This window comes from Glycine soja, chromosome 5 (assembly GCF_004193775.1).
Source record: "Glycine soja cultivar W05 chromosome 5, ASM419377v2, whole genome shotgun sequence".
Lineage (NCBI taxonomy): Eukaryota > Viridiplantae > Streptophyta > Magnoliopsida > Fabales > Fabaceae > Glycine > Glycine soja.
The window spans coordinates 28,682,995-28,696,837 of record NC_041006.1 but is presented as its reverse complement, the minus strand read 5'-3'; the positions used below and the strand labels follow the sequence as shown (position 1 = coordinate 28,696,837).

At 33.2% G+C, this 13,843-nt stretch overlaps 1 pseudogene; it reads right to left on the bottom strand.

Moving 5' to 3' along the window:
• Positions 1 to 11,524: 11,524 nt before the first annotated feature.
• LOC114411591 lies at positions 11,525 to 13,606 on the bottom strand (annotated as a pseudogene).
• Between the last annotated feature and the right edge of the window lie 237 nt (positions 13,607 to 13,843).

The window sequence follows — 13,843 nt, the reverse complement described above, 5'->3', positions numbered from 1 at the left end:
CATGTGTAGCGCTAGGAGCCATATCTTTTCCTATGCAAAGTATTGTTTATATAGATCAGGATTTGATTTCTAGTTGGCTGTGGACTTTAGCATCTTGGCAAAAAGCTTATTTGTACATGCATTGGGATTGAATTGTGGGAGATGGTAGCAGGAGCTAGGATCTACTCCTTTGTGTTGTATTTCCTTTTCGGTTTTGTAGCAACTTTGGCTAACTATCTTTGTATCTTTCTAGCACCTCTGGTGCATTTAATATATTACAGATTGCTGACTAAATAAAATAATTTGGGATATCGTATCTATATAATAATTTATAAAATATTTGTATTGTTTGAACTTGAAATAGTATAAAAATAATTTTTTATTGTTTTCTATTTTTACTATCTTAAATACAATATTTTGAAAATAAGCAACAGAATTAAAATAGGGTGGTATTATTATAATTAAAAATGAAAATTTTCTTCGAGATAAAAAAACCCTTATTATTTTTTATCTTTCTTTATTATATTATTTATTTTCTTATCTTTCTATTTTGTAAAGAAAGTTATTAGCTTTAGTGGAATGAAAAATAAATAAAAAAGAATTTATTTTAGATATCTTATTTATTCATATTTAATAAAATAATTAAAATTCTCTCTCAAACATACTCTTTGGCCCATACAATGTATTTGGACATATTACTGTGTATTGAGGTGCTTTCCTTGGCTTCAAGTCTCTCTCAAATTTGATTTTTTTCATTTGATTAAGATTTGTAATTGTTTCCTTGTATTGATTTGCTCAACTACAGATCTAGAAAATTAGGACCTGCACTGAAGTTTGTTACATTAGAAAGACCTTTGATATTGTCAAGGATGTGAAAAAAATGAATGCTACGATTCTCTTAACAACTAAGTTTGTTACAACCGAATTGGAAATATTATGAGATCAGGTTTTGTGTCATTATATTTCTGTTTCATTTTTTGTTATACCATTATATCATTTTTGGAATTTCTTTTTTATATACATCCCTACTCAATAAAAAAAAAATTATCAAAACGTCCCTACTCAAACCTCAAAAAAAAAAAAAAAACAGAAAATGCCTTTGAGAACTAGATGCTTTATTAGGAACATTCTCTAACGTTGAGGGAGGATTCATAGTTAAGAATAGTCCATAATGTGGGAAGAAGATTCATAGTAAGAATAGTTCCACAATGAAGGGTAGATTCAATTTCATGTCTCAAGCGTTATTCCCGCTATTTTAACTTGCCCTTTTTTTCCCTTCAATTATTGAGTTGCATAAATACACTTATAATTGGTAGAGCTTAATATAACTGGTATTTATCCACACACAAAAAAAAAGAAAATAAATAAACTCGATTATTATATAGCTGACTTGTGCTGAATGTATGATACATATTTGTACTTTCTACGATTCTTGGGCTGAAAAATTTTGAGGTCTAATATTTCTATAAAAATATAAATAGAATGTTACATAGATGCAACAAGAACATTCTGAATTATTATAATGTAATGAATTCATGACTTGAATGTTAAATCCTTTTCCTTTATATATATATATATATATATATATATATATATATATATATATATATATATATATATATATATATAATTAAAGCATATAGATCCAAATTTTTTGTACATTGGAGCTTGCAAATACATGAAAATTCAGTTGAAGGGCGGATATTGCATGAGAACTCACCTTGTGAATTGATTGAACGTTCCACAGAAAGCATTGGAAGGCTACCTATAGTTGGAATGCAGGGTCGCACAGATGTTGTACGTCACATTTGGGATGAACTAAGGACTTATGACGTTCCTGTCTCAGCATTTTGGTTGCAGGTAATCCCTCAACCCTACACTTAAAAAAAAAGGAAAAACAAAAACAAGTATTTCAAGGCTGTATATACTTTATGGATGTCAGCAGTTTCAACAAACTTGTAATTCACAATTCAGTTTGTTTCTATAGACACTATATGTTCTTGATTTAAACCAAGAATATGCAAGAATTGAAGTGGTGTATTTTTGTTTTTGATTGATGTTTGTTGTTTCAAACTTGGCTTCAAACTTGCAACTATTACAATTTACAATTTTTTGTTGTTTCAACTTTACATTGTTTACTTGTGGCAACTGCACAGGATTGGGGAGGGCAGAGAGAAACATTGATTGGTTCACAGCTTTGGTGGAATTGGGAAGTGGATGCACAAAGGTATTGGGGATGGAAGGAACTTATCAAAGATCTTAGCTCTCAGAATATAAAAGTTATGACGTATTGCAATCCTTGTCTAGCTCTGGTAATTCATCCCTGAATCACTTAAATGTTGTAGATTTGTACTCACTTGTTCTCTTCAATAAACTGTATTTTATCATTAGGCAAAGTAATATAATTGGCCTCTTGCAATGCTCTCATAATTTCATATTTTTTGCTAAGTGCCATTGGTAAGATAAGACATGTTGCAATTTTAGGAAAATTGAGATAATGTCACTAATATAACCTGTGAAAGAGGCACATATTAGTTGTTCACCCATGAAATTTGAATAGTAAATCATTAGTAACAACTTTATTTTAGAGGAAGGGTGATCAACAACTTAGAGAGAGAGAGAAACATGAAACCCTTTTATGGCAACTGAACTATAATTGTTCTTATCAGCTCCACCATAAACCAGACCCTTCCCAAGTGAACCCTTGATATATCTCAGAATCCACTTCAAGGCTTGCCAATGCACCTTCCCTAGATTTGACATGAACCTACTCACCAAACTCACTGAGTATGCTATATCAAGTCAAGTACACACAATGACATACATCAAAGAGCCTACTGCATTTGCATAAGGAATTTTAGCCATAATTTTCTTGCCTCCTTCTGAACTAGGTGCTTGATCATTGCTCAGTTTGAACTGTTGGGATATAGGTAGGGTTACTGGCTTAGCTCCAAACATTCCAAACCTATCCTGTAGAAGCAAAGTTTCATGGTGAATCAAAGGTGATTCAAAGGTGTTTTGATGATAACAAAAGATGATGACAAAGTAGATGACAAAAAGCTCAAAAATCAATCAAAGAACAACTCAAGTGAATCAAAGATCAATCAAGGAACAACTCAAGTGAATCAAGAACAATTCAAGAGTTCAAGATAAGAATCAAAAAGAATTCAAGACTCAAGAAGAAAGTTAAGAGTCAAGAATCAAAATTCAAGGTTCAAGATCTCAAAAATCAAGATCATGATTCGAGACTCAAGATTCAAGAATCAAGAGAAGGCTTAATCAAGATAAGTATAAAAGGTTTTTCTCAAAAATTGAGTAGCACATGATTTTTCTCAAAACATGTTTACCAAAGAGTTTTTACTCTCTGGTAATTGATTACCAGATTGTTGTAATCGATTACCAGTAGCAAAATTGTTTTGAAAAAGTTTTCAAATTGAATTTACAACGTTCCAATTAATTTCAAAAAGCTGTAATCGATTACAATGTTTTGGTAATTGATTACCAGTGCCTTTGAACGTTGAAATTCAAATTCAAATGTGAAGAGTCACATCTTTTCACATAAAAGCTTTGTGTAATCGATTACACTGATTTAGTAATTGATTACCAGTGACTGTTTCTGAATAAATCAAAAGATGTAACTCTTCAAAAGGTTTTTGACTTTTTCAAATTGGTTTTAAGCTTTTCTAAATGTTATAACTCTTCTAAATGGTCTTCTTGACCAGACATGAAGAGTCTATAAAAGCAAGACTTTGTTTTTGCATTTTCTATTAATTCATTCAATCTTGAATACTCTTCCAATCAATCTCTTACAATCCTTTACAAGCCTTGAATCTCTTTGAACTTCTTCTTCTTCATTGTACCAAAAGCTTTCTAAAAGTTTTCTGGTTTTCTAAACCTTGAAAACTTGTGCTATTCATCTTTTCATTCTCTTCTCCCTCTGCCAAAAAGAATTCGCCAAGGACTAACCGCCTGAATTCTTTTTGTGTCTCTCTTCTCCCTTTTCCAAAAGAACAAAGGACTAATCGCCTGAATTCTTTTGTGTCTCCCTTCTCCCTTGTCAAAGAATTCAAAATGACACAGTCTGAGAATTCTTTTGATTCTTCCCTTTCCCTTATACAAAAGTGTTCAAAGGACTAACCGCCTGAGAATTCTTTTGTATCCCCATTCACAAAGTATCAAAGGTTTAACAGCCTGAGGTCTTTGTCTTAACACATTGGAGGGTACATCCTTTGTGGTACAAGTAGAGGGTACATCTACTTGGATTTGACTGAGAACAAGAGAGGGTACATCTCTTGTGGATCAGTTCTAGTGGAGGGTACATCCACTAGGGTTTCAAAGAGAACAAGGGAGGGTACATCCCTTGTGGATCTTTGCTTGTAAAAGGATTTTTACAAGGTTGAAAGAAATCTCAAGGACTGCAGGTCGCTTGGGGACTGGATGTAGGCACGGGTTGTTGCCGAACCAGTATAAAAACTCTTGTGTGTTTGTTTCCTTCTTCCCTACTCTTTTACTTTTTGCTGTGCATTTAATTTCCGCTTTTACTTTCTGTTAAGTTTCTCTTCTACTCCTCATTCTCTTAACAATTTAGTAAAAGCCTTAGAAGAGTAAAATTTTAATTAGTAAAGGTTTAGGAATAATTAATTCAACCCCCCTTCTTAATTATTCTGAGACCACTCGATCCAACATATCCAACACTTTCTTTAAGTATGACTCTTGAGATAGGAACAAGTACTTCTTGTTTCTGTCCTTTTCTTACTAGCAACACCTAAATCTTTCATTTAAAACTCCCTTTTAAGTTCAGCATTTACCTTTGTTAACTCAGTCTTATCATTGCTTGTTAGCAAGATATCATCAACATACAACAGTAAGAAAACAAAGGTATTAGGTGTGATGAATTTGAAGTAAACACAACTATCATACTTACTTCTATTGAACTTAATTCTTGACATGAAATCATCAAATCTCTTATTCCATTGTTTGGGAGATTATTTCAAACCATACAAGGATTTGTTTAGCTTACAAACATGATCTTCCTTGATTTTTGCTTCATATCCTCCTTGTTATCTCATGTAGATAACCTTTTCCAGCTCTCCATACAAAAAAGTTGTCTTCACATCCATTTGTTCTAGCTCCAAATCAAACTTTGCAACCACAGCCAGGAGTATCCTTATAGACTTGTGTTTTACAACTAGTGAGAAACACATCATTGTAATCAATGCCTTCTCTCTTTGGGAAGCCTCTAGCAACTAGCCTTGCCTTAAAGCTACACTGTTCAACTCTTGGAATCCCTTCTTTCGTCTTGTAGACCCATTTACAACTTACTAACTTGGCACCAACTGGTTTCTTCACTAACTCCCATGTGTGGTTGTCATGGAGTGATTTCATTTCCTCATCCATAGCTTTTCCCATTTCAATTTTCCTTACTTGTCATTGCAGCCTTGTAGCTTTTTGGCTCATCATCCCAAACTTCATTAGCAACTACATGGGAGAAAGCCATCAGATCAACATAACCAAATTTTTTTGGTGGTTTGATCTGTCTCCTGGTCCTATCTCGTGCCAACAAGTAATCATTTGTCTCATCTTCAACATCAGGTTGAGTTCCTTCTAGACAATTCTTCCTCAAGTGGTATGTTGTCATCTTGTTTACTTTGAGTTGTATCAGTAGGCTCCACCTCAAACACTGCTTTTTTTGGAGCTGGATCCAATTGTCCCTTGTTAGTATTTGATGTTGTTTCGTAGGCCATTTTAGACTCATTGAACCCCACATCTCTACTTATAATGCATTTCTTATGTCCATCTTCCAGACACCACAACTTATAGCCTTTGACAGCTTCTGGATACCCTATAAACATGCACTTCAAGGCCCTGGGTTCCAACTTGTCCTGCCTTATGCGTGCATAGGCAACACAACCAAACACTCTAAGTCTGTCATTGGTTGGAGGATGACCAGACCAAACTTCTTTTGGTGTTTTCATGTTCAAGGCTGTATATTGACATCTGTTTATAAAGAAACAAGTTGTTGTCACAGCTTCTACCCAAAAGGTCTTTGGGACAGCTGCACTTGAGAACATGCATCTAACCCTCTCAAGCATGCTTCTGTTGAACCTTTTTGCTAGGCCATTTTGCTGGGGTGTTCTAGCAACTGATTTATGCTTAGTAATTCCCATCTTCTTACAATGATCACTGAAAATATCAAAACATAATTCAAGACCATTTATCAGTACGAAACCTCTTGATTTTCCTTTCAGTCTGATTCTCAATCATTGTTTCCTAATTCTTGAAAGTCTCATAAACCTCATCCTTAGTTTTGAGAATGTGAATCCATAACTTCCTTGAGAAATCATCTACACAAGTCAGGAAGTATCTTGCACCAGAATGAGATAGAGTTCTAGAGGGTCCCTAAAGATCAACATGTATCAAATCCAAGGTGCCTTTAGTTCTTTGTTGACCAACTCCAAACTTTGCTCTACAGGCCTTACCATAAACACAGTGTTCACAGAAATTCAGTTTCTCCACTTTGTCACTACATAGCAGACCTTGTTTACAGAGTTCCACCAGACCTCTTTTCACTCACATGCCCCAACCTTCTATGCCACAACTCAGTTCTTGACATGTCTCTTACAGAAACTGAAGCTACTAACGCAGCTACTACCTTTCCTTCCAATGAGTACAAGCCATGCTTCCTCACAACCCTCATGATGATCCTTGAGTCCTTTATAACCTCCAATGTGCCATTTTTACCTCTAAACAAATAACCTTTTTTTTTGTCTAGTTCGCCAAGAGAAATTAGACTTCTCATGGCTTATTGTTTCCAAGTAACACTGACCCTCCTTGTAGCTCAGTGAACTTCTCAAACCAGGGCTTATTTGGTGTCATATGGAACGAACACCCAGAATCCATAATTCATTCTCCATCAAATTTCCCAGAGCCTACCATTAAAGCTTCTGTAGATTCATAACCATTTTGTACTATCATTGCCTTTCCTCCTTCCTTTGATCTATGAGAATTGTAACCATTCTGCCTTTCAAGACAAAATCTTCGAGTGTGACCTTCCTTTTTGCAATGGTAAAATTTTATATTAGGCACATTTCCACTATTTCTAGACTATGGCTTTGATTTCTTCTTCTCAAGATGGTTGTCTTTCTTGGTTCGTTTCCCTCAGACTATTAAACCTTCACCACTCACAGAAGCCTTTTGCTCATTTCTTTCATTCAATTCCTTTGAGTTAAAGGCTGATTGAACCTCTACCAAGGACAAAGATTCTCTCCCATACAGAAGAGCTTCTTTAAAATGAGAGAAAGACTTTGGTAAAGCACACAATAGTAACAGGGCTTGATCTTTGTCATCAATAGTCACATCTATATTTTCTAGATCAAGAATCAGTTTATTGAAGACATCCAATTGAGATTCCAGAGTTCTATCTTCTTGCATCTTGAATGAATATAAGGCTTATTTAAGATAAAGACGATTTACCAGAGATTTGGTCATGTACAAACCTTCCAGTTTCAACCAAATTCCAGATGTTGTCTTCTCCTTCAAGACCTGTCTTAGTACCTCGTCTCTAAGACTCAAGATGATTGCAGTATGAGCCTTATCCATCAAGATCTTCTTATTCCTTTCCTCCAACTTTGCATCAAGAGCGGTTTCACCTTTCAAACCTTCTTCAAGACCCTGATGAACAAGCAATGCTCTCATCTTCAATCGCCATAAGCCAAAATCATTTTGGCCTATGAATTTTCCAACCTCATACTTAGCAGATGCAATGGTTTTTCGTTCCACGCTCACTGCACCAATTTGTTGTAAATTCTTTTTAGAGCACAATTAATCAAAATACTTTCTTTATTGATGAATATAAATCCACATTACAATTTTGAAACAATTTGTACAATGTAAAATTTATTTATAGACAACTAGACTTAACTAACATTTCTAAGAATAATAAACAGTTAATTTGTTAGAAACAAAATTGAACAGGTCAGCATAACTGACTGACCAAAACCTACAACTACAAATATGTTTGAATCAACATTCACAACATTAATTATGAATAAAATTAACTTCATAAAATTCATTTTGAAGTCAATCATGTGTGATTTAGTTTGGATAATTTTGGTTAGAATTGATTCTCAAGTATGTACAATTTTTTTATCCAATATAGAAGCTATTTAGTGCGTGTTTCGATTCACGTTTAAGAATTGATCATTCTGAATTTAGAATTAATTTTGAATAACTTTTTACATATTTGATTTCACATGCATTAGAAAAAAATTTATAATTAATTATTGATCAAAAATTATTTTTGTATTGAAACATCTTTGAATAGTTTTTATGTTGAAATTAAAAACTTGATTTTATAATAAAAAGATTTAAACATAAATCACATCATTTTAAAATTAATTTTAACTAAAATCAATTTTGAATTTTATTCAAAATCAATGATGCAAAGGCTCATCCACACACTGAGAATCAATTTTGGACCATATTCAATTTTGGTATTTTCTCTCCAACATGAAACAAAACATGTAATTTTTTTTTTTTTTTATCAAAAATCAATTTTGTAACTTAAAACCAAACACGTACAACACCAGCTAACAAAAGAAAAACAATCAAATGAGGAACAGTATAAGTGTGTGTTTTGAATGGAATTGATTTTATAAATTTGATTTTAGTTAAAATTAATTTTCAAGGAATATGATTTATGTTTTTATATTTTTATTATAAAATCATTTTTTTAATTGAGTGAAATTGAGTAAAAAAAATTATTTAATACAAAAGTTATTTAAAATTATTTTAACTCATAATTAAATATAAACTCAAAATCAATTCTAAATTTTCTTTTAATATAAAATATATTTAAAATCAATTTCACAATAATAATTAATTTTTCAATACTAAAACAAACGCAAACTAAGAAATTCTAGAGTCATTGGAATAGGTAGCCCAAAGTTCCAAACCCTTCATCCCAAATCCAAAAGTTTCTTAAGGGATCGGACTAAGGGATATGCTTCATGAAATCTATTGCAACCTTTGGATAAGAGACCCACGGCTATTTGGGACATGCTAGGTGCACCAGCAACATTGCTGGTGCACCCAGCAATTAGGTGAATGGGCAAAATTGTCCTTATATTAAAAAAATAATTCCTTCTTTCGGAAGAAGGTTCTTCCGGTAGAACAATTTATTCTATCAGAAGAACCTTCTTCTATAGAGGTTACCGGAAGAAGTTCTTCCGGTAACTTCTCCGGAAGAAGGTTCTTTCGGTAGAACAAATTGTTCATCCGGAAGAACCTTCTTCCGGAAGAACAACAATTTGTTCTTCCGGAAGAACCTTCTTCCGGAAAGCTTCCGGAAGAAGGTTCTTTCGGAAAGCTTCCGGAAAAAGGTTCTTCCGGTAGAACACAAATTGTTCTTCCGGAAGAAGGTTCTTCCGGAAGATTTCCGGAAGAACCTTCTTCCGAAAGAAGAAATTATTTTTTTTAACGCAAGGACAATTTTGCCCATTCACCTAATTGCTGGGTGCACCAGCAATGTTGTTGGGTGCACCTAGCATGTCCCCGGCTATTTGAGAGTTCAATAAGAATGGCCTTGTGATGTGACCACTCCATGCTAATGGCAACCAACCATTTTTAAATAATTTATTTTCAACAAGTGTCGTTTGCACTAGTCAAGTCAATAGTTTTATAAAAACTATCCAACCTCCAATTTATTCAGTTACGTGTCCACATATCATTCATCTTAATATTTTATTACTTTCACTCTCTCTTATTGACGCGCTTGCCATTGTTTTTTTTTCCTGTACAGAGCACATGGATTGCTCTTTAAACTCGAATAATGCATGAGTTTATTTAAAACATTTTTTATTCATTATTTTTTATAAAAAAAATATGGATATAAATAAAATAAATCTTTAAATTTTTTACTAAAATATTATATTAGTTATTTTAAAATTGAGGAAGACAATAAATTATATTTTTAATCAAGTAGATATTGTCTTAAAAATATTAATTATAATAATTTATTTTTCAATTTATATGTCACTACTAGAATATGCATTTTTTAAGTCGGTCGATTAGGTCATTCTAAGTCGGTTTTGAACCGTCTTAAAAAAGTATGTCGTAAAATGACAACACGTTCACAATAATGATTATCAAACCGTCTTAGAAAGTTGAAATAACTGTCTTAAAATGTTTCGTCTATGAAGACGGTTTTTGCACCTAACCCATTTTAGTATAGACTATTTTCTAAGACGGTTATAACACTAAACATCTTAGAATCATTGAGAAACAAAGACGGTTGTGGCAAAAATCACCTTAATTTGTGCACTTCGTAGTTCGGAATTTAAGACGGTTATTATATAACCATTTTAAAATGTTTCAAAAACTAAGACGGTTATATAACATCCGCCTTAGATTGTTATATTCGTATTTGTGAATCTAAGTCGGTTATTGGAATGACCGTCTTAGAATGGTTGACAAATTAAGACGGTTATTTTAATAATCATCCTAGAATGAGTATGTTGTAGTTGTCTTTCTACATCGGTCATCAGTTAACCGACTTAGTTTGTCAATCATTCTAAGACGGTTATACAATAATCGTCTTGGATTTGAATTTTTTTTTTGGTGTTGTTTTTTTTTGTCTATTTTTTTTCATGCTGTCTGGTAGCTGTAAGCAATATTTTAACAACAATTATAAAATCATTTAATTACATATTACAACAATAATTTACATAATAAATGAGACAAATGTCAAGTATGAAAAAAATGAATATATATATATATATATATATATATATATATATATATATATATATATATATATATATATATATATAGACCCACAAAAGAACACATTTTCGCTTCATAGAACATGCTCGTTTAGTACTTCAGCACATAAAATAGCATAACTTTATATATTTGTTCATAACAAGCTTGTACAAATCAATCTCACACACAGGTTAAGTGCCTCACCATTTTGAGTAAAGGGACCTAACATGTAGCACATTAAATAAAACTAGTAGTCATATTACAGGTTAAAATTTTTGGATTTGAAAACAAGTGACTGAAGATGTAACCTAGCATTGGTAGTAGCAGCAATAGATTCCTCATCTCATTTTTCCTTGGAAACAGAAACAACCATATAAGATTTTCTTTCTTCTTCCATTTTCTGCAATTCCATCTCATCCAAATCATCTTGTTCAACCAAATGTTTACTTGAAAAGGTCAACATCCAAGGATTAGATATTTCTACAAATATACTAACAAACTCTGTTCTTGAAAACAAAGATATACATTAAATCCAACAAGTATAGTCTCATACCATTCAATGATGCAGTTCTTTACCAAATACCCTCTTGTTAAGAGAAAAGAAGTTACAACCTTTCAGGAAGTATGGATACAATCTACAAATGCTAAATCACTGATAAACAAGTGGAAGCCATGCACATTGATAAACAAGATATTCATGCGTACGTCATGAACCAAGAAGGAAATCTAAATCATAGTGCTAACATGTGGAAAAATATGTTGTATATTTGAAAAATATCCACCTACCAACAGGTACCGTGGGTAAAAACACGCTCAAACATGACAACTAGACCACTAATTGGTATGGCCTCTCAGCTTCATAGTTGCTTCCTCAATTGAGACCCTTTGCCCACTGCTTTCATATTTTGAGAATCTCTTAAACAAACAAAGTGCACGAGTGTGCTACCATTTGGGTAGACTGCAAAAACACTTGTCCCTATTTTCTTATGGCACAGAGAACACATGCTATCACCGGTTATCTTCACAATTGCTTTCCTCTGACTATAGAGTTTGTCTTTCACGTGTTCAAAACAAATTGAATCATGCTACAAGGTAGATTCTAACAAAACAGAAGTATCTGAATATGCAAAAGTGTGGCTCATTGGCTCTGCCATGTTGCATCCTACAGTACAAGTACTAGATGGTACGGAGTCGTGATGATGTACAATAAATCCACTCAGAAGTGAGAGATTTTTAAGTCTCCACAACAGCCTCAATTCTACAAATGCCCCCTAATATATTAATAGATATATGCTTACATGAAGGTTCTCACTTTGTCTCAAGCTCTTTATCACTGAACAATTTCGGTACATTTCATTAGATTTTCTCAGAAGGGGTCCAAGAAACGAAAGTAGGTCTTGCAGATTATAGACACATTTCTTACCAAATTGAAGAAACCAAAAAATGTTTGACAAAATATAACTTTCTCCTAACATAACAAAACTCCTAAGAGCAAAAGTTAGACCAGTAAAAACAGTTGGTGCATTTTTTAGCTATGGTGCCCCAACAAGCAGTGGATACCTGTAATTTCGTCTCTTTTGGTAAAAGTTTAAGGGCCTGAGCTCCATTAATTCTATCCCACCTATGGCTCAACAAATCAACGACCTCATCAAGCATGATGGTAGAACCACCCTCATTATACTCATCTGCATCACCATGACTCCTGCCATTGTCAGTGCTGCTTAAACTAACTTTTGTGTCCTTTGCACCCTCTATTGCAACAATTTTCTTTAACCCTTGGCCTCTACTTTTTATGGATGGGGTAGGAGTAAGTTTTGGAATGGTTTTATTCTGTGGGGATAATAGATTTTTAATTATGTTTTCAAAACCTGCTATGGTCCTTCGAGGATTCAAATAAATTTGCAGAAGTACAAGGTATATGTTGTTGGAATTTTTTGAAGATGGTTGATGCATACACTCATAGACCCGATCACAATAAGACAATGCCAGTTCTAGAGCATTAAGCTACAAATGAAAACTACACTCGTTTATTTCCATAATATTCAATAGTTTAAAAACAATGATTTATATTACATACTCAATATGAAACAATGAACTTAAGTGCATTGGGGATATCAAAAAATGACATCATTGAATCTCCCCTTCACAGTAAATAAATGATTTATATTTGATATACCTTATGAACATACAAAGATAATGCCAGATCATGTTGGTTCATTTTCCCCAACAATATTGCACACTCTTCATACAATGCATCTAGTGGCAGATGTTTTAGCAAAGCCTCTGGATTGTATCTTGCTATACTCTCTAAGGCAGTCAATAATTTTTTCCTTGTTGGGAATGATCTTTCTCATCCCATTTTTGTTGAGCACTTAAATAAGCATCCAATCAAGTACTTCAGAAAGATAGATGTGCACCTATATTGCAAAATACTATAAATAAATACAGAATTTTCTCAAGTTATTAATTATATATAAAACATGCTGACAATTAAACAACATCAGAATAATGCTTTACCAATTTTTTTAAGAGTTATTTTCATAAAATCCCTCGACCAGCCCCCTCCCCAGCCAAAAGAAAAGGTAGTAGAATTGATTAATTCCTTAATGCCTAGGAATAAAATGCAAGAGGTCCTCACCATTTCATTATGCAAATTTCTAAATACTGCATTCTCATTCATTGCAAGCATGAGCTCTAAGTACCTAGCTTGCATGTTTGGAGAATGCTTCTTCAAATATGAGCTCACCATATCTGTTGGAATATTTCCAGACAGAAAGAGGTCTATAGTTTGAGATGGACAACTTTCAAGAACAAGCATGGAGAACTTTAGAACAATTATGGGGTTCGTCCCACATAGTGGCTGCATCAGAAACCCACCAAATTAAAAATTAAGAACCAGAAACAAGTTTTTCAATTTGGAAGGATACTTAAAATCCAAATGAAATGGAATAGCAAATCATTTTTTTCCAATTAATTTGTGACTACACAGACAACATTTTCCAGTTGCACTAGATGCAGAGGAAAAGAACAGAATTAAGTCAATAAACCAATAAAGGAAAAATATTTGAAAAATATTCATAAATCATAGTGCTAACATGTGGAA